The sequence below is a fragment of the Diceros bicornis genome, chromosome 23 (assembly GCF_020826845.1).
Source record: "Diceros bicornis minor isolate mBicDic1 chromosome 23, mDicBic1.mat.cur, whole genome shotgun sequence".
NCBI lineage: Eukaryota > Metazoa > Chordata > Mammalia > Perissodactyla > Rhinocerotidae > Diceros > Diceros bicornis.
Window position 1 is genome coordinate 26,777,825 of NC_080762.1, and position 22,235 is coordinate 26,800,059.

The following is a 22,235-nucleotide window of genomic DNA, read 5'->3' on the forward strand; positions in this document are numbered from 1 at the left end:
TTGAAATGTAAAAGGGAAAAGAAGAAAAACAAACACGGCTGGAACCAGGGATGGCAGCTGGAAGGCAATCGAGTTTTCTCTGAGCTGCCGGGCTGTTGTTATTATTAGGATTATTATTGTAATGCTAATACTAGGATTATTAATGATAATAAGGGTAGTGGTAATTGCCCAACTTTCGCTTTACCTATTTAAAAAAAAAAAAGCTTGGTGGATCTCTTTTGAGAAATTATTTCTTTTAGGAAAAAAATATTTTCTCCCCAAAGCAACTAGCACTGGGCTAGGCAAGCCAGAGGAGAGGGATGCAGGTCTGTCGATTCGCTGGCAGGTTAGGCGGGGCAGGACCCCCTCTCCCTCGGCTCCCCAAGTTCTTCCTCCTTAGAGACCTGCCTCCTCACACTGGACCCTGTTGGGTCTCTTCCTTCCTGTTTTTCCGCCGCTGTCAGAGGCTTTTTTTTTTTTTTAAGGATCTGACTGGTTTCTCTAGATTGCCCTCCACCTTCATTGGCCTCGACAGTCGCCTGGCTCAAGAGAACTTTCCTTGGAATGCCCCAAGTCCAGGGTGGCCGCAGACCCTGGAAGAATGTTAGGAAGGGGGTAATATTCGAAAATTCGGTAGGGAGGGAACTATTTTTCTCTAAGGTTCAAGAGTCCAACCAGGCTGAAGCGGTTTATAGGGACTTAGAAATCCTTCTTCCCACAAACAAAGCGGGTATTAACTAAAGTGTTAACACTTTAATAATAATAATAATGGTAGTTAATAATACCAGTTAATAGTAACTCACTTCTTAACATTAAATTTTCCCGTGCTACCAGTCTGAAGCCGTCCAGTCTGGGCCCAGGCGGCCTCCGGCTGGGGTGAAACTCGACAGCTGCTCCCTGGAGCGCTCAGGTTGGGGATGCGATTAAGCAGGGTGAGGAGAGGCAGGGGTGAGAAGGACCGGGCGAGGGGAGTAGGGGAGGCGAGGGCGCGGCGTGGGGAGGGCCCTCGAGGCGTCAGAAGTGGAAACTTGCTCGTAGATTCCGAGGCGTCCGGGCGGGCGCACCCCCTGGGCCACGGCCTTGGAGGAGCGGCAAGGGGGGTGGGGGTGGGGGGAAAGCGCGGGAGGCCGGGGTAGGGGGGTAACCACCAGGCTCGGCCGGGGTAATTACAACCCCGCCATAGCACCTGCCTATAGAGCCACCAGTGACCCGTCAAAAAGAGTAGCATGGGAATTCGGATGGCGACAAAGGCCGGCGGGGGAGGCAAGCGGGGCGGCGACCATCTCCTCGGCGCCCCCTCTCCCGGAGGGTGGGAGGAGAGGTTGTGCTGGGGGGAGGGAGGGGCTGGAAAGAGCCAGGCGAGGCCACAGCGGGTCTTGTCCCTCACCCCCTCGGGCCTGTCACTGCGCCCCAGGGAACCCACGGTCTCCCAGCAGCCCGGAACGCCAGCTCGGCTGCACCGCACTCACTCGGGAGGCGACAAACTTGGTTTCCATATTTTGCAACCGTCCTCCTCTGCGGAACATACCCTCTGGCTGAGCTGGGGTCCATGTTTGGGATCCAGCCATCCTGTCGCCCCAGCTGTCCTCCCCTTCCCCGTGGCACTTTTGATGATGCCAAGACGAGCGCGCGGGAGGAGGAGTAGTAGAGTTCTTTTTCCCCCCGCTTCCCATCCAGACAGGAGGCTAGGGACACTCATCCTCTGCAGAACCCCGAGGGAGTGCAGGGAGGACCAGTGCGGGGTGGGTGACCCTCCTCGGGCTCCCGCGGGAGGGGCCCCTCGACCGTCGCCTCCTGGGGCCGCCCGGGCTGCGGGTTGGCCCTGTCTCCGCGCAGACCTCGGAGCCGCGGCTCCCGGGCCGATTAGAGATAGGCAGACCTGCTGGGGCGGGGCACGGGAGGGAGGGACGCTAACATCCCGGGGCACAGCGGGTCTGCGCCTCAGACTCCACCACCCAGCCACGTTAAGGTGACTTGGGGTCACGAGACAAGCTGGTTGACCCCGTTGCAAAGCTCCTCTCATTTAGCAAGCCGAGCGAGCTCCGACGTGAGGCGAGCGGGAGTTCCCCAGGCTGGAAAACCGTTCTTAACTTCCCTCGCCAGGGGGTCCCCTTGGGGCTTTTTGTGTGTCATAATTGCCTAAAGATATATGGCAGCTTCGATTACTGTAATTACCATCAGAGGCTGTTGAAAGAAGTTAGTCTGGGCTGCAGGGGTGACTGGCCGGGGTCTTGTTACCACCCAGGCGGGGCTCCCGGCTGACATCGCTCTGCTCTCCAGCCGGGCGAAGCCGACCCGGGCGGGGGTTGCAGACCACGCGGCCCGGCTCGGGCCTGACCTCGCCCGCTGCGCGCCGACCTCCTCGCCGCCCGGGGCCCGAGGGCCGCGGGTTTCGGGCCAGGCTGCCGCCACCGGTCTGGAGAAGGCCTGGGTGCAGCGGCGCCGCGGGCTGGGGCTCCGCCCCGCGGACCTGAGACCCCTCTGCAGAGTCGTCCGGACCAGCGCCGGGCTCGACGCTGCCGAGGCCAAACTCCGACTCTCGGGAAGTTGGAAAGCGCCAAAAGTTTCCCCAGTGAGTCACTCGGCCTCTTTTGGTAAAAGGGCCGAGGACCCGCCTGCGTCGTCGTCCGCAACAGGCGGGCGCTGGCCGCCAGCGACCCGAGCTGGGCGCCCGCCCCTTCCCTTGCCTCCCAGGCCTCACTTTTCAAACACCCCCGCCCCCGACCTGGGCGGCTACGCACCCCAAGCCGGCGCAAGAGTCCGAGACTCCCTTCTTCCAGGCAAGGAATCCAGGGCCTGGCACAGGGCGAGCGAGCCAGGAGGCCTGCCGAAGCCCGCGGGCTTCGGTTTTTGCAATGGAGGCTCGGAAGGCAACAGGAAAGGGTTCCTTCTGTGCCTCCTGGAAGGATCCTCACGCGCGGGACACACAGGCCACAAAAAACAAGCCCGCCTCGCCGCCCAGAGATTCCAACAGGGAGGGCCCGGGTAGGCCCGAGGCTCACTGCAAACGCCAGTTTTTCTCAGGAGTCGCTTCCGATTCGGGCCGCGGCTCAGGTTCCTTCTCTCTTCCCTCTGCCCTAGATCTAAACATTTCTCCTTTTCTCTTTTTGTCCACTTTCATTTTACTCTAATTTTTAAAACGTCAGCACCCAAACCAAAACAAACGGGCAAAGTGAAAACACGACGCACTTGTGTGTGTGGGGGGGGGGGTGCTGGAATTGCATCCCACTTAAGTGGGACTTCATTATCAGTCCTCAGAAGTGTCTCGTACTCTCCCAACTTTCAAAGACTCAGGACAATGAGGGCCAGTGAGGGGAGGGGGATTGCGGAAAGCAGAGAGCGCCAAAAATGTTACAGGCGGGAGCAGAAATGCTGTAGAAAATAGCAAGGGCGGCGGGAGAACTCGGGATGTGGGGACTGCGGCAACAGCGGCCACCCCCAGCCTTGGACTCTGGAGGCGGGAGCTCCGGGCCACCGGAAGGCGGGAACTGAAACGCCCGGGGAGATCTGAGCATTGCGGCCGCGCCCGCCCAACTCCAGCTCGGGCCTGCACTTTCTCGGGTTCCACAGGCACGGCGCACGCAGGTGCCCTCGCACACACTTAGCCCTGCACTCCGGCGTCTAGGGGAAGTTAGAGATCAGCCTCGGCTTGGCGTTCCGAGGGAGAGCCACTGGCTAAGCAAGTCTGAGGAAGGAGAGAAGCGCGCGAAGGGAACAGGCCGCACACTTCTGCCTCTGCCGAGCTCCCGCTCGAAAAGTCCTTGGGATTAGGGATTTGGTCCTCTCTTTGCTAGAGCGGTTCACCATACTTTAAATTCCCCAGTTATGACCTACGCGGATTTAGGATTAAGGAAAATGTGACTTTTAAATTGTTTCTGCTTCCCGGTTTGCAGGATTATTTGAAATAGCTAGAAACGGGGTGCAAAGCATTCCATTCAAATCCGCTTTGCGCAGAGTTGCTTTTGCACGTTGGAGCTCGGAGTTTTGAGCGAGCGTGTTATTGTGCTGCCGCCTGGAGCTGCGGCCTAGTTCCCGCCCCCGTCGTCCCCTCCTCCCTGCACCTGGCCGCTATGTGGAGGCAACTCCCCGGACTGGTGGGCTGCGTGGGTCGCCACCTTCCCACCGTACCAGAGAGAGGGGGGAATCAAGCAATCCAGAGGTAACGAAATTGTTCTTCCCTCGCCAAGAAACGCTCCGACTCACGGTCTCCAAGGAGCTGGGCCAGAGCGCACAAGCCGCTGGAGTACCTCTCCCGGGCTCGGAGCCTCAGAGCTCGGGGCAGGACCTCCCAGGCCTCCCCGCTCGCCCGCCCCAGGCTGCGCGCCGGAGCCCCGCGGGGGCCCGAAAGGTACCCACTTGTTGATCCGGCCGGCTTGCTCATGCTGGCGGTCCCGGGGCGGAGCGGTTGGTGGGCGCTGCCCGAGTCCCGGCCGGCAGCGCCCGCCTCGCCGCCGGGCGCCGCCGCTCTCCAGCCTCCCTCCAGCCTGCGAGGCTCCCGGGCCGGACAGGTGGGTATCGGTCGCGCGCTGCGCTGCTCCCCAAGGGCTCAAAATTCGTTCCACAGTGGCAATTTAAGCATCCTTAAGTTTCCTCCCGGATCTTGCAAAACCGCAGCTGCTGGGAATGTTGCTTGATATGGACACACGCATGGACAGACAAATGGAGAGATGGACAGGCAGATCGAGGAAGAAGGGAGGAGGACAGCAAGAGAGGGGTACTGAAGGACACAGATGGAGACACGAAAATGGTCTTCCTACGGAGCAAAAAGGGCGAGATCCCTCTCTTTCCCCATTCCAGTCTCTCAGTCTTCGATTTCTGCCTCTACATTAGGCATGCAGAGTGTAGATAGATCTCTACAGACCGCTGGTCTTGCAAGGAAAGAAGGAAAACACACCCGCAGTCTCAGGCAGATGGGCTCGGCGCTGCCCAAACCCGAGCGCGGAGTGGGAAAACTAGATTGCTGGGAAGTCTTCCGAGGGAACAGGCGGCCAGGTCCGGGTTTCCGGGGAGAGCCGCGCACGCAGCGGCAAGGGGTCCCCGAAGTTCATTACCCCGTGACTTTGTGCCTGTCGCTGCGGGCTGGGTCCCCTGTAATATCTCCAGAAGCGCTCTGACAGGCAGCCGCGGGGAGGGGAATAGGGCGTCCCTGGCCCACTTAGCTTTTCCCCCAACTCCTGGCGGGGTCTGACGTCAGCCATGTGCGGGGAGGGGATGGGAAGAGGGAGGGGGTTAAATGCTAATGATATTAATGAACCTCCAAGCGGCTCCCAAAGAAAATGCAGGCGCTCTCCGAGCTGACGAGTTACAGAGTGAATATGGGAGTGTGGTTCTGTGCGTGCGCGATGGTGAGGACGGTGCTGCTCTTGCAATAAAAATGAATTATTATATTTCCTGGCAAGGGGAAGGGGAGGGGAGATGGAGCTTTCTCCAAACGCTTTCCGCCTTCTCTCCAGAGTGCCAGACAGATTCGTGGAAGAAACTGGGTAGCTGTGTGTTTGTGTGTGATTGTGCGCGCCGGATATGGCTATATGAGTTGGTTCATTCTTGCTCCCGTGCCCCTTCTGTTGGGTAAAACTTGGATCTGGCCCGAGGTGAGTAATTATTCCTTTTGCAACTATCTATAAAAAGTTATAGCTGAGGACGCTGTGTGCTGACTTGGGGCCTGGGATGGGGTCTGCCGGTGGCTCCGCGTTCCCGCGGCCTTCGCGCGGTCCGCTTGGGCGCCAGCCGCCGGCAGGGTGCCACTCGCTTCCCAAAGCAAAGCCCGTCCGGAGCGGAGCGAAGCTCCCGTCGCCTCCATTATCTGCACTGGAGCGGCTGGAGGGCAGAGCTTTCCCTCTTGCAGCTCACACCCGGTGGGCTTCGCTGACTCCCCTTCTCCGGGCCAAGGGATTCTGGAGAGCCCACCCCGCCTCAGTACGTCCTTCCCCCGCCTTTCCGCGACTCCTGTGCTCTCTCGCGCCCTGGTAACTGCGCCGCGCTGGGAGAGCGCACGCCGAGGGAGCGGTGATCCCCGATCTCTAAGAGATTAATTCTTATTTAAGCTCTCCCAGCAGCTTGAACTTGTCGAACAAGAGCTTGCCAGCCTCTTCTCCGGGCGTGGGCCCGGCCGGAGGTCAAGGGTCACACCTCCTGCTCTCCCGCCCTCCGCGGCGCGTTTAGGGGGAGGAGAACCAGGCCGGCACTCTGCAATTCTGCCTGCCCACCCCTGGCTCCACTTTCTGCAGACTGAGTGTCAGCTCCTGCTTTTGATCAGAGTAAGTGTGTGCAAGTGAGGGCTTGCGTTCCCCAAGCCCTCGGAGGGCGCAGCAGCTCCTCGGCCCCGGCGTCTCAGGGGCGCAGGCTGTGCGCTCCTGTCGGCGGCCGCAGCACGTGACTGTAACTTTCCCCTGCAGCCTTGGCTCCGCCTGGAGCCCGGGGCCATGCACGCCACACACTCAGAGCCCGCGTCCTCTCTAGTGCCGCGCAGCCACCAGGGCTGGGGGCTGGGAACACCCAGAAAAGGCAAGAAGTGGGACGACTATCTCCCAAGTTACCCCTCTTCGGTTTTTCGAATTGGGGCGAGATTAGGGAATTGTGGGACGAAGCCATAAATCTGAGGGGCTTTTTAGGAGACAGGACAAGAAATCAACATTTTGACAGCCGAGTTGAGCAGACGCGTAGCGTGCGCAGCGAGTCCCGCCCGCGACGTAGTGCAAACTCGAACTCCGCGCCCAGAAAGGGAAGTGATTTCCGGGCAGGGTTTGAGAAACGCAGTTACTGTGCCAGGCTCGGTTTTGGAGCCTGGGGTTCTGGCTCCCTCCAGAAATGCATTTGCCACCGCCAACACGACGACGACGACCACCACCACCACCATCATGTGGACGCAGAGAGGGACGCTTGGTTCACGACAAAGAACTTCAAGAGTCGAAGTAATTTATCTCGGGCGAAGATGAGGGCTGGTGACGAAGACCAGACCCAAGCCTGTCTCCCGGGAAAAAGTCTAGGAGTCTTCGGCGAGGAGACCTAGAAGCCGCTTCGTGGTTTCGGGGGCTGGGAGGTAGGAGGACCACAGCTCTCGAGGGGTCCAAACTGCCTCTGCCCCTACTCCCCGATATTCTCGCCCTGCTGGCTCATTTGTAGGCACCAGAACTTTTGGAAAATACTCCCGAGGCTCACCAAATTGTCTCAAAATCAAAATGGGAATGTTCCCTCTTTCTCCTGTCACCAGTCCCTAATGAAGCAGGTGTCAAGAAGTCCACTGAATAGAAACACACACACACACACATCATCCAGCCCTGGCAAAAGGCACAACACGCACACACATCGGCAGCATGTTCGTCCTGTGTTCTGGGCGCCTGGCTGTAATTATCAGCGTGCTTTGCATAAATCACAATGCAGTTCTGGAATCATCATGATGACTTTCTGGCATGATTGGTTCGGTGGCAACAGCAGCAACAACATCCAGGGTAGGCAGGAGGGGCTGGGGCCGGGTGCCCACCAGGTCCAGGAGGAGCCTGGAGTGGGAGTGCCCGCCAGCTTCTGCTCACTGGAAGCTGCTGCAGACCACAGGGAACTCGGATCTAAGGTGTAGAAACTTAGGGCTCTTGGGCAACGGTCAGAGAAGAAAGCCTCTACAAGGCTGAGACTCCTACTTTTCATCTTTCTATCCACAGGCTCCAGCTTGCGGCCTGATTCACAGCAGGTGCTGCATAAATGTTGGGTGAATAAATGAAGGAGGAAAGTCACCTGCAGATTTCCCCAGAAGCCGCTGGAGGCACAGCAAGGCTAATCACTGGAAGCCAGAAGGTGGAGATTCAGGCTCTGTCCCAACTAGCTGTGTAACCTTGCGCAAGTGACTAGACCTTTCTGGGCTCCAGATCATTATATGCAAAACAACTACGGCCTGTTCAACCTTAACTTTCAAAGATTTTTCCTGTGAGTCCACCAAGGGAAATGACTGGTCAGGGGCAAATGCCATCTATCTCAGAAACACCTTTTGACAGAGACAAGATCTTAAATTCAAGGATGAATTCACAGCATTGGATTGGGGAGTGGGTGGAGCCACACCCCAGAGGTTCTGAAGCCATCTGACTAGGTCGAAACATAGCCCCTAACTCCTTCTGTAGTCTCTTGTGAGTATGGAGCTCTCAACCAAAACCAAAGCCAAAAACACAGGGAAGGCATCTTTTATCACAAGATGTCTACATTTTGGTCCAGGATATAAGAAATAAGACCATGAGAAGGACCATGGAATCTAGAGGTCTCTGTCCATCCATTAATCCACCCCATTCATCAAATACTGATCACCCACTACGTGCCAGAGATTAACGACATGAGCCCTTTTTCAAGGAGTCTGCAGGGAGAGCAGACACATGAAAGGTGATAAGTGCTTTGGATTGGACTAAAACCCAGGGAAGTCTGGAAAAATATACACGGGATCCTAAACCAGTGTGGAGTGGGGTAGGCTGTCAGGGAATGCTCTGGAAAGCTGGCCTTGTTTTAGGGACTCTACTGCCTCTGAAAACTGTCCTGTCTTATAGTTCACTCTTCTGCTAATGCCTCTTCCCATCCATTTAAAAAGGGAAGTAGAGCCTTGTTAACTGGATTGTACGAGAGAAGCAGGGGTGCAGGGCACCCCTCAAGCATTGGATTATCTGGGTCTGACCCTTAGCTCTCCATTCACTAGCTTCTCTAAAAACGGTGCCATTTTCTCCATTAACTGTCCCCTCTCTTCTTCTAAATTAAAACAGCAAAGGAGAAAGGAAAAGCTTTCTCATCAGCAAGCAGAGCTGATGAAGTCGGTGTGGAATAGAGACTCCTTCCCCAACCAGGGAGCAACCCCCTCTCAGAGGCCATTCTACTTCTAGAGTCATTCCTTTAAAATGCCCTTCATTTCACTGATGATCAGGATTGAGAAATACTGAGACCCAAAACATGGCTAGGAAAACCTACAAGTTGAACTTGACTGAGGTTTGATGTTCAGTCTCCAAAAGATACTCTGATGCAAGTTTTTATTTGTTTCCTTGTTTACATGAAGGAGAACGTTGATTTTCATTTGCTAGCAAGTCATAGTTCAACCTATGGTTGGTTGTTGCTTTCCCAGTCGATGGTGAGTGACACAGAAGGTGGGTAATGGAGCAGGTGCTTAGTGAGGGCTTGCTAAATGACAGAATGAAACAGTCTCATCAGGCTTGCTCCTGATTCTGCTGTGTGCTTTTCTACAAACTGGCTCCTATCTAACTCTACTCAGAAAAGAAACACCAAGAACAATCCAGAAAAGAGACCCAGGTGCTCTAGAACCCATGGATGCTGAGTTGCACAGTTTTTCCTTGACACTTTCCAGGTCTGTGTTGGCTAAGAGTTGTCTGTTACTCCTCACCAGTGGGGAGATGAACACTGCTAAGAGCAACAGCAATAAGACAATGCTGTGTGGGAGAGGCTCCTTTTTTCCCTTAACATATAACAAATTGTGTCTCTGCATTTATTCATACTCTCCTTCAGGGCCACATAGCAGAAGAAGTTCAGGTCTAGGGGCAGGCTGAGGATTGGAGGCTTCTACGGTCTCACTACACGTTGATATTCTTCTAGCCCCAAGAACGATTAAATAGAAATACCTGTCCCCATCACTTACTTTATTTCCCACATAAAATATTTTATTTATTTATATCCTGCCTTGCTCCAGGAAGAATTTATCATGGCTCTCATGTCAAACTGCTTTAATTTGGGACCTGGGCTACCTCCCTGTAAGATAACTCACCTGAGATGTATTTTAAACAAAAACAACCAGAGATGGTACCAGGAACAGAGGAGCAAGAAGATAATGTAGTCTCCTTCTCTTCTCCCAGGAAGATAGGTCAACAGAGACAAAGCTGCCTGCTTCTTATTTCCTCAATAGAAGAATAAAGGTTCAGGGGAGACATAAGGGATGCCAGCTCTCCAACTAGACAGGGAGCTCCTTGAGGGCAGAGACTGTCTGATGCATCTTTGGATCGCCAGCCCCAGCACTCTGGCACATAGTGGTGCTTTATAAATGTCGAATGGATGAGTGGCCCCGCCTGATGGTACAATCAAAGCTGAAGCTTGAGGTGGGACGGGCTTGCCTTTGCTCTGCCCCAGCAACCGAGAGGTTAGAGAGTAGGGACAGGTCCTCTAGATCTCCAAACCTTGGGAAGCGATGCAGGTCATTTTTGGCTTTCTAAAACAAAAGGATGACTAGAGAAACAAGAAAGCAGATTACATCCAGGGAGAGATTGGCCACCAAGCCTTCTTCAACTCCTTAATTTCCCATGAATTACACAGTCTGACTTGGCTTCCATTTGGCCCAGAATCACAGAGCACACAAGTCAGAAAGGAGCTTAGGGCTCAGTCGGTACCCTCTAATTCCATCATTTACAGATGAGGAATCTGAGACCTTTAGAGACAAAGTTTGTCCTCAGTCACTCATCTAGAGACAGCATCCATCCCCAGGACCAAGATTTCTTGATGCTGAGTCTAATGCTCTTTGAAATACTAATTCCACTGCATTGAGCTACCTCCCATTTCCCAGAAGGGCTCCTAGAAGCTCCAGTTAAGGCAATTTCACTCACTAGTGAAGTAATCAGAATTTTAAAAAAAGTATTTTGTGCATCTTGAAGCAATAGTTCAGTATTTCTGGAATTTCAGACTCCTCCACTTCACAGGTTTTTCTTCACATTGCCTCTCTGCCAGTACTTAAAATTTGCTGTGTCCCAAGGAAGAGAAAACCTATGAGGTCTCTTTTTGTTTTGTAGAGGGAATGATGTGAGCTACAAGCACTATTCAGAGACACTAATCGTAAATGCTGAGAAAAAGTCAATGATTAGATTGAACAATTAATCACTGAATTCGATCAGTGTGGATTGCCAATCTGGGCCTTTTAGATTTTAAAAACAGCCCTCTATTCCCTCCACAGCAGGTTTAGGACCTGCTTTATCCAGATTACTGTTTCAACACTAGTAGAAATAATTGTTATGTAAAACAGGGTAGCCCAGTTTAAATGTGGCTAACATATTTGAGAATAAGCTAATGATTCTTTATTCCGTGAATAAGTATATCAGGATCACATATTTGATCTCTGCCAATGCAGTGAAAAGCATCATACATTCTAGTATGCTTTGTTTCTGAATGATCTAGTTCACACAGTCCTCTGTTGTCCTCCTATTCTAGTAAGTAATTTCAGAATTCACATCACTGACAAAGATGCCGAGTGGCTATTTAGGGAAGTCTGATTCAAAAAAAAAAAAAAAAAAAAACCCTCCAAAACAAAACAAACCTCCCCCTCTCTTCTCCCTCCCCCAAACCCCACGTGCTTTGTGCAAGACGGAGTCAACAGTGGGATTCACAGGAGGTCCCCAAGTCAAATGCTGCAGCTGCGTTTTAAAAAAGGGTTGGATAAACTACAGCCGTTAATAACATCTGTATCTATGCAAGCTAAGATGATGATAGGGGTAATCAGATCTCATGCTTCAGGGCATAAGATGATTGCCTGCTGGGAGGAGGAGGATTGGGCCTTTCAGGTATAGCAGTTCACCAGTCAGGAGGTAGGTTGCAGACATTTCTCCCAGGCTCTAAAATTTCAGGTGTAATCGACTTGATTTTGGAGTAGATGAAACAGTGATTTGAAATCTGTTTCTATCAGATCAGGACATTGAATGAGATACTTGATATACCCACATGCACCACATAAAACATGTGCATTTCTCTATAGATAAGATACAAATATTTAGATGCCTTTTTTTGAAGACTGATATGTTTTGACCGTCTTTTAGTGCAAAGCGGATGCTTAATAAATGCTAAACAACAACGAAAACAATGGAGGTAATTCAACTTTGGTCCATGCGTTTATGATTAGCTAAAATAATGTATAATTACCCGAGTATTCATAATTGCACATATTTGGATCCTTGAATATACATATTTCCAGTTGTCTTAGCTAAATAATGATTGGATTGCCTGTTCGGAGTGTACAAGGAATGCGTTCATTTTAATGTCCTGATCACTAAAGTAATTTTTAAAACTTAATATTTGTCTGGAAATGAGAAAGGAATAATAACCTTACCTTCTCTTTTGATTTCTTTAATATTTTCAAACCCCAGGAGGGGTACACTTTAGTACAGTTGCACAATTGAATCAATTTTGAAAACACGTGTGCAAGTGTGAGTAGGGTTAAAGAGCTCCATTTACTTAGACACGTAAACCCACACTGCAGGGTGGACAGCATCAGACAGCCGTCCACATTTCAGAAAGATGTAGAATCTTTTGAAGGAGTCGATTTCTAGCTGAGTAGTTAGAGTCCTTTTGGCATGAAAGACATTCTTGCTACTGGCTTCATCACTATCACTAAATCATTCTCTTCTGTTACACGTGGAGAGACTGTTCTGAAGGATATGACTGTTAAATGCAATTTTTAAAATAATGCACATAAACATTTTTAAAGGGGGGAAAAATCTGGCAGCTGTTTGGCTGCAGACAGGCATGGGAAATTAGTCAGAAGCCCAAAGCATCATACTTAATAACCATTATTCTGTTGTCTGGGATGTTTGTTTAAATACTGTTGACACTGTGTATGTATTGTCATCTTTTCTAAATTGTAGCTCTTAACCACTGAAATCTTGTTAAAGACCACCTAGGGTTTCCTCTGTATGATGCTGAAGTGTGTATTCACCTGATGGATAAACAAAAAGCAGATTTCTTTTTTGTTTCAATTTTTCTCTCATGTGCAACTAGCAGGAAATTTTCTGGACTAAAGAAAGAGATTGCCTGGGTACAGTAGAAACAGATGCTGTGGAGTCCCAACCTTTGTATTTTCTCCTCTAGAGATAGAAAATGAACAAACCCAAAGACTGATTAATACAATTCAATTCAGTTCTGCTTAAAATTCACAGATCTGTTAGGTATGAGACTGTATTTTAAAAGACTCATACTTGCCATTAAGTGTGAAGAAATCAGTAACTATTCTTTTCATCAACAGCATGTTGGGTCCCCCCCCACCCCCATTTAGATTTTGCTTATTAAGTGAGGTCATTTCGGAGAAGAGCAGCTCTGGTGGATGGGGAAAAAAAAAATCTAACAGCCTGACTCCCAAGTTGAGATCTCCAGATCACGGGCCATTCAGTACAAAGCGTTTTATATCTTGACTTATGAGGGGACAATAGCCAGCCTTACAAAGGCACCACCTGTGATTCAGCAGGGTTGACATCTCTGTTAACGAGGAGCCAGAGGGCAGAAGAGAAACAGCACGTGCACAATCCGGAACTCGTTACCATAACCCAACTTCAAGACTATTTCACGTGGCTGCTGATGCCTCGCCAGCTTTTTTGCTTACAGTTTTTTAAAAGGAGGTGGGGGGAGAGAAAGGAAATGGACATCTTCCACGCTAATTGACCCAAAGCCCTGGACTTACGACTTGCAAGCGCCCAGCTGTCCCATTTCACAGATGGGTAAATGGAGGTCAGGTCCGCGGAGTGTCTGGCCCAGCAGGTGCGGGGAGCGGGGAGCCCCGCGGGGCTCGGGCCGCCGGGCTGCGGGAGCGGACGGCGCTGTGGCCGCGGGTGGACGTCCAGGCCCCGTCTCCGGCCCAACCTTCAGGCCGGTGGCTTTTTGCTTCCTTCCCGAAGGTCGCTTCTGACAAATCTATCTATTTGGGGCAAATTGTCAGTGAGAAACTTCCGCTCGAACTGCCCTGGACAAAACCGGCTGTTTGAAAAGGGTAAATCCCGCGGCCCGGCGCGGCCGAACAATGGGCCGCTGGTGCTGCTGCGGCGGGGGCGGCCCGGCGGGCCGCACAAAGGGCGGATTAATTGGGGCCGCGGCTGAGCGGTTCGCGCTAGCTCCACTCAGCCCGCGCCGCGGGGCGCCCCATTGACTGGGCCCTGAGCCCCACTTTTCACAAACTCCAAACAAAAGTCAATTTCTTTTTTATAAGGCGGGGGAGGGGGCCGCGGCCAACATTCTCCACTTGCTCCCTCGCCTCAACCTTGCTGCAAGGTGGGGGGAGTTGGGGGGGCTGGAGGGAGAGGGGCGTGGAGGAGCCCAGGACTGGAGAGGGGCGAGGGTGTGGCTGCCCCGTCCCTGTGCCTGCCTCCGCTGCCGCTGCCCCCCTCCGGCCGCACCTACTTTCCAGGCAGGAGCTTAGATTCCCCAGCCCCACCCCCCAGGCCTGGTAGCAGCAGAGAAAGGCGGAGGGAATAATGGGGTGATGGCAAGGACCCAGGAGAGGGTTGGGGGCACCGGGTTGGGAGAAGTAGAGGCAGGTGATTTAGGAGGAAGGGAAAGAGATACCCCTTGGAATTCTAGACCTCGGACATGTGACCATTCATCAGATATTTACTGAGCAACTGCTATGTTCCTGATAGGAGGGAGACAAAAGCGAGTTTGCCTTCAATTTACACCCAAATTGGGAAGGCTGACTCCTACATCAATCAGCAAGTGGGGAAGAGGGGGTGCCAAGATGGGGGGCCCAAAGGAAGGCATCATCATTCCTGTGTGAAGGTACGAAATGGACTTGCCCATGTACTGTATGGAAAAAGATATCTAATTACTCTGTAGACACACTGTACTATGAGAAGTGGCAGTAATTTTTAAAAAAAAAAGAAATTGTAGGATTAATATTGTCACTAGTCTGAAAACCACGTATGGAGGGACCAGGAGTTCATCTCCTCTTGTTTCTCGCCTTTCAAAATAGGAGAATGAATGCAGAGGGCTCTTCAACCGACACTGAGAGTGGCAGGAAAGTCCTTTGATGACAATACTGGATGCATTCCCTAGCCTACAAGCCTCTGTTGTAAGCTGGGTTGGCAGTGGTTGCATACAAGACACCCCAGTCCTTGTGGTTAGTGCAAAGGCCACTTTCTTTTTCGAGGATCAGCTTCCCAAGTGAATCAACAGGGTGGAGGTACCACGTGCTGGTGTAAGGGAAGCCATTTGTTGGGTGGAGGGCTTGAGCATGTGCTAACAAGTGATATCCCAAGGTTTTATTTTATGGAGGTGCCTCTGCTCTTGGATCTGCAGGCACTTGTGTGCTCTGAGGCTGGCAAATCGAAATCTTCAATAGCTAGGCTTTAGTATAGAGACCCTCCAAAGGCATCAGGCCAGGGTATTAGCACCCCTCTGGGCAGGCACAGTGAGAGGGAAACTCTGATGGCAGGTCCTGAATCTGCAGCAGGCTCAGTAAGAGAGGTGACGTTAAGTCTTCAAGGACATACTGAAACAGGGCTGGATGCAGAGAGACCTAGACACTGACATCAGGAAGCAACAGCAGCAGACCGACCTGCTGGCAGAATCCAACCTGGGCTCCTTTTCAACCACGGTTTAAAGCTGTAGATTCAAAATGATCTTCTGGGGCCAGACTGTGAACCCTTCCAGATTTCTGTTGAATCAGAAGCTGTGAAAATCAAGGGCAAATATTTATCTAAAGATGTCACAACTTTGAATTTCAATAATAACTTATCTGCTAATCTCCGATGGAAATCTAGAACAGCTGTTACTCCATTGTGTATTTTGAATTCCCAAAAGATAAATTTGGGAATCAACATTTTTCTTCCACCAGTTCTCAGTATGCACTCTTCTTAGTTTATTGGTGCCTTTGCAAGTTCAAATCAAATAAATGACTGGACCTTTTGCTTATTATGAAAGTTTTTAAAGCCTACCAAAAAATATATAGTAGTTGACTTTATTGGCAAGTATGACAATGCTGAGCGTGTCCATGCCAGCAAAAGTTGAGTGAGGGTATGAAGACTGAGATATTGCATTATCAGAAAGAAAAAAGAAAATACAAGGAATCATTTGACAGCAATGTGTAGGTTTAGACAGAATTGATGACAGGCTCCACTGTCTGTTAATAGAGATCTTATGATCACAGCTTCTAAGAACACCCAGCACAACTGCTTATCGATTTTATTTTACGAATGAAGGTCTTCAGAGAGGGGGACACTAGGTGATTTTGATGAGGTCCACCCATGGAAGAGGTGACATACCGGCATCAGGCCTTTCCATCACTCGCTCTGGTTAGCTTTCAAGGCCTTGAATTACTCTCTGTCTTTTAGAAAGAATTAGTTTGGAGTCACTTGATGTGAACATCATTAGAGGAAGCTCCTGGAGATCTGATTATAATTAAACTTCATTTATTTCTCTTACACTTGCTGGCTGAGCAAACACTACTGGAAAGGGAGGATGATGATTTTGGTACCCCCAGGCTTAGGTACAGAAATCTGACTTCTGATAATGGCAGAGCAAGGGCAAGTGCAGCACGGGATCTAATCCGGTGGTAATCATGAGCCAAAAAGAAAGAGCCCTGAATCCAGGGATGGACTCAATAAGACAATGGCATTTTCAAATGGCTTTTCCTTAAAGAGGGAAAGCAAAGGAGACATAGGCTGAGCCTCGGTGTGGTAGCTAAGATCCTAGAAATAACATGTCTAACATTTGATTGTGAAATGTATCATAAATATAAGACTCTGTGAATGTATCTGTACAATTTAAAGAATGAAATAAAATGAATGCTCATATCTTAGCAGCTACATTAAAAAAAATACAATCTCAGTAGTATCTGTAGGGAGACTCCTTTGTGCCCTCTCGGATTGCATCTCTTCTCCCCACCAACACACACCAGAGGTAATCACCACCTTGAATTGTGTTTTACTCATTTGCTTGCTTTCTTTATAATTTTAAGACTTATGTATGTGTCCTTAAACAATACAGTGTGAAGTTTGCTTTTTTTTAACTTTATACAAACAGAGGCATATGTTATATAATCTTCAGTGATTTGTTTTTTTCTCCCAACACTATGATTAATGTTGATATTAAATTAATTGTAGTCCATTAACACAATGTGGTGTCTTCATTCTCATTGCTGTATAGTACTCCACTGTGTAAGCATGCCCAAGTGATTGCTCTTCACTGCTATGAATGGATATTTGGTTCTTCCCTTCTCTCTCTCTCTCTCTCTCTCTCTTTCTCTCTCTTTCTCTCTCTCTCTCCTTCTTTCTTTTGTAATTATGATAAATGCTGCTATGAGTATCTCTTGTACATGCCTCCTGGTACACATGTACAAGAGTTTCTCTAGTATATAAACCCAGGAGTAGAATTGCTTTCTTATTCAATTTTACTAGGTACTATCAAACAGTTTCCCTTCAGGTTGTATTAATTTACACTTCTATTAGGAGATGATAAGACTTATTGTTGCTTCCCATCCTGTCAACACTTATTATTGACTTGTTTTAAAAATTTTTTTATTCATATGGGAGAAATATCTCTTTGTAGTTTTAATTTGCATTTCTCTGATTACTAACAGGGTTGAGTGTTGTTCAGGTGTCAGTGGGCCATTTTTATTTTCTCTTTTATGAAATACCTGTTTGTGTTTTTGCCATTTTCCTATTGGGTTGTTTTTCTTTTGATTCATAGGATCTTTAAAAAGTATGTTTTGGATACTAATCCTTTGTCTCAATTATATATATGGCAAATATTTTCTCCCCTTTAGGGATTGTCTTTTCACTCTCCTGCTGACTTTTAATGAACCAGAGTTTTAATTTTATGTTGTAGAATTTATCAGTATCTTCCTTCATGAGTTCATATTTTTGTGTTTTGTTTTAGAAATTTTTCCCTACTGTAAGGCTGTAACGGTATTCTCCAAAATTGTTTTCTAAAAGTTTTGTAGTTTTGTCTTCCATATCTAAGTGTTTAATCCAATTGGAATTATTTTTGCATATGGTGTGAGGTAGGATTCCAATTTAGGCTCTTCACAGTTGTTTAATAAATTTTCCTGGTACCATTGATTGAATCTTTTTTCTATTTATCTCTAGAGCCCATTATGTTATAAAAGCAAGTGTCTATATATGCATTGATTTGTTCCCAGATTCCCTATCATATTCCTTTGGCCTCTTTGTCTAGCCCTTTGCCAGTATCCCATTGTCTTACTTACTATTGCTTATATATTGTCTTGATATCTGGGTGGGCAATTCTCCTTTCCTTGTACTTTTTCTTAGGGAGACTTAGCTATTTTTGACCCTTTGCTCTTCCATTTCAATTTTAGAATTAGCTTGTCAAGTTCCACGAAAAATATTGCTGGGATTTTCATTGGAATTGGATTTAATCAATGTGGAGAGAATTGACATCTTCATGCTATTGAAGCTTCCTACTAACAATTTGATATTTCTCCATTTATTTAAACTTTCTTTAATATTTTTTCGATAAGGTATAATTTTTCTCTATAGATGAGGTACACACCTTTGTTAGATTTATACCTAAATTTTTTATATATTTTTGCTATTATAATAGCATTTTTAAAAAATTGTATTTTCTTACTGATTGTTTTTGCTGTATGGAAGTGCATAGTGACTGAAAAACTCTCTTATTAATTCTAATGATTTATCTATAGTTTCTTTTGAGTTTTCTATGTGGCCAATAATACAATGTGCAAATATGACAGTTTTTTATCTTTTTATTTTTTTTATTTTTCCCCCCAAAGCCCCAGTAGATAGTTGTATGTCATAGCTGCACATCCTTCTAGTTGCTGTATGTGGGACATGGCCTCAGCATGGCTGGAGAAGTGGTGTGTCGGTGCGCGCCTGGGATCTGAACCCGGGCCGGGCCGCCAGCAGCGGAATGCACGCACTTAACCGCTAAGCCACGGGGCCGGCCATTATCTTTCTTTTTTAATCCTTACCTTTAGTTTATTTTTTTGTTTTTGTCATACTTGGGTTAGGACTTTGAATGCAATATTGAATAGCAGTGGTGATGGCAGTGACTTTGCATTTTCTCTGATAGTAAAAGGAGTTATGTGATTGTGGGTACATATGAGTGTAGAACTGTTGTATCTTCTTGGTGAATTAGGTAGCAACACTTTTCATTTTTAGTAATGCTTTGGCTGTAGTCTGTTTTCTCTGATATTAATTTAGCCACACTAGCTTTCTTCTGTTAATATTTGGTTTTACATTCTTTGACTTTCAATCTTTCTATGACTTTATATTTAAGAATCTCTTGTAAACAGTATATAACTGTTTTTTTAAGAAATTTAGTCTGATGATCTTTGTCATTTAACTGGAGTCTTTAGTACATTTATGTTATTGTAAATAGTCATATACTTGGATTTATTACTACCATCTTTTTGGGCCTTTATATTTCTATTTTTTGCTCCTTCGCTTTTTGTTTCTTATGCATTGATTGAGGATTTTTTACCCCTAGTCCAATTTTCCCCTCTTCTTGTTTGGAAGTTATCTTCTTTGTGTTTTTTAGTGGTTACCTAGCTATTTTAATATTTTCACTTAACAAAGTTAATATCTTTCCTCCTCCTGAACAATATGAAGACCTTAGAATCTTTTCATCTTATCCTTTTCTAGTTCTGATATCCAGTTCTAGCTTAATCCCTTCCCCCCACTGATTAGATATTATTGTTAATACTATCAAATTTATTTAGATTTACCTATATATTTACCTATATCTTTACTGATTATTTCTTTCTTTCTGAAGTACATCCTTTATAATTTTCTTTAGTGAGAGTCTGCTAGTGTTAAAGTCTCTCAATTTTTAGTTGACTGAAAATATCTATATTTTACACTCATTCTTGAAAGATATTTCACTGGGGATATAATTCTTGATTCCTGGTTATTTTCTCTCAGCACACTAATCATGTGATTCCACTGTCTTTTGTCTTTTTGTTGTTGCTGCTGTTGAAAAGTCAGTATTTGGTCTAAAGCTCCATGTTTAAGGTGATCTGTCTTTCCTCTCTGTTTTTAAAGTTTTCTTTCCGCATTGGAGTTCTGCACGTTTACAATCATAGTTATACATGTGGATTTCTTTTATTTATCCTGCTTGGGATGCACTTGGCTTCCTGCATCTGGGCACTGGTGTCTTTAACAATACTAGAAAATTCTCAGCTGTTTTCTCTTTGGAAATTGCCTTCTCTCTAATCTATTATTTCCTTCATGAACTCTGGTTAGGAGTTATAAAACTCTTAACATCTCTTCTGTATTTTCTGTCTCTTTGTTTCTGGACTGTATTCTGGAAAATGTCTTTAAATCTATTTTCCAGTTCACTGATTCTCATTTCTGTTGGGTCTAAACAGTTGTTTAAACTACCCACCCACCCCAACCCCATTTGAAAAAATAAATCATTTTATTTTTCATTTCTTGAAGTACTGTTTGGTTCCATTTCAGATCTGCTTGGATATTACTTACAGTCTCTCGTTCCTTGCTAATATTTTCAAGCTTCTCTTTTATTTCATTAAGCATATAAAATTTGTATTTGGTAGCTAATAATGTCAATATTTGATATCTTTGTGGGACTGCTTTTGGTGTCTGCTCCCTGCTTTTTCTGGTCTTCACTTCATGGTGCCATGTTTCCTCCTAGGCTTTGTGATGTTTTCCTTCTGTGAGCTTCTCATTTGTCTTGGCACTTTATCTCTGGAGATTCTTAGAGGCCAGAGTTGAAGATGAATTTGTTCAGGGAAGATTTGCATTTGCTCTTTCTAGTCAAGTCACCTGGTTGTAGTACCATCTTGGATCCTCTTATATTGAAATACTCTATTATGAGGGTTTAAATTTTTTTGGACCACATAGGTGGTATGAATCCAGATAGAAAAACCGTGTGAGATCTAGTTGTGTTTCCAAATTCTTAGGGAAGCTTTTTTTTCTTTCTGTCCTCCCAGCATCAACATTAAGATAGGCAAATGTCTCTACTATCTGGCACTCCTCTTTGGGGCAGGGTTTATTTTTAAAATTTATCTTTACACTGAGGATGTAACCCTTTGTATTTTCAACTTTATGCAAGGATCCTCCTAACAGGTTCCTTATCTTGGGCAATTGGGCAAAAAACAAACAAACAAAAAAATATATATATGTATTTTATATATATATATGTAAATAGAGAGAAATTTTAAGGAATTGACCCATGAGATTGTAGGGGCTGACAAGTTCAAAATCCATGGGGCAGGCTGGCAGGCTGGCAATTCCAGCAAGAGTTGATGTTGCAGTCTTGAGTTCAGAGGCAGGTCTGGAGGCAGAATCCTCCTAAGGGGACCTCAGTCTTTTCTCTTAAGGCCTTCAACTGAGTGGATGAAGTCCACCTACATTATGGAGGGTAATCTGGTTTACTCAAAATCTACTTTAACCACATCTGAGAAATACCTTCACAGCGACATCTAGACTGGTGTTTGACCAAACACTGGGCGCCATAGCCTAGCCAAGTTGCCACATAAAATTAACCATCACAGCATCTATTCCACCAAAGTGCTGAAAACAGAAGCCAGAGCTACTGATAGCACAATCAAGGGGCACAATAATATCATGCTTAGAGGCTTCAATGAAAATAGGTCTAAGGAGACACTGAGCATCCTCTTAGGAGGCTGACAGACTGTTCTGTTTTCACAGTCTAGAGCTTCTTATAGGCTTGCAGTGCTTACTATAGGTACTATAGATTGTGGCAAATGTACTTTTCCATAGAACATTATAGGAAAAGGAGGATATGCTTAATTGCCTTAAGTTCTAGGCCATAATGAGGCAAGCTATCCTGGAAAGCTGTATGATTATATCAAACTTGCCAAAATTTAGTATCTTAAACTAAAAATATAAAAAGAGCCAGACTGAGAAGAGTAACTACTACATTGCAGGGGGATCAGAATAATGGTCATCCCCATTTTAGCATCTAAAGTATGTTTCCACCTAGGGTATTTTCATGTGATTAAAAAGATTATTTTTCTCCTTCTCCTTCTCCTTCTTCTTCTAGATATTCATGATTTCTTAGAAGCCTAGAAACAGATGATGATAGAAATGCAAAAATTTGCAAATTACCTAACTATCCACATACAAAGAATGTTGATATTTTCTTCACAGTGAATAGCAGTAGGCTCACCTATAATGCTTTTCAGGTTTGGAAAAGTCTTTTTGTTCTATCTGAGGATTTGGGGGAATAACTCTGGGGCAGGAAGGTGTAGGAGAGCAGTGTCAGCAGTCAGGAGGAAAGGAGGCAAGAGAATCCTGTAGCCTCCCTGTTGCTCTTCCTTGATTTGTCCCTCTTTTTTTATCCTCCTTGTCATGAAAACTTGAGCCATGCCTCAGCATGAGCATTATTGCCTAAAACAGAACAGTGAAAGTCTAAAAAAGGAATTTCAAAATGCATAGTCAAGAGACTGGAAGAAAATATGAACAGTGGTTATCTGGATGATGGAATTAGCAATTATTTTCTTCTTTATATTCTTCTGTATTTTTTTCAAAGTTTCTACAATGAACAAAAATAACTTTGTACCTAGAATATAAATTATCTTT

The 22,235-nt window shown here is 47.0% G+C and overlaps 1 protein-coding gene across 1 annotated transcript in view; it reads right to left on the reverse strand.

Annotated features, from left to right (window-relative positions):
- The window catches only part of NR2E1 (nuclear receptor subfamily 2 group E member 1), a gene marked incomplete at its 5' end in the record, with an annotated part of 101,805 nt that overhangs the window by 15,623 nt on the left and 63,947 nt on the right, over positions 1–22,235 (reverse strand). The window lies entirely within an intron of this gene.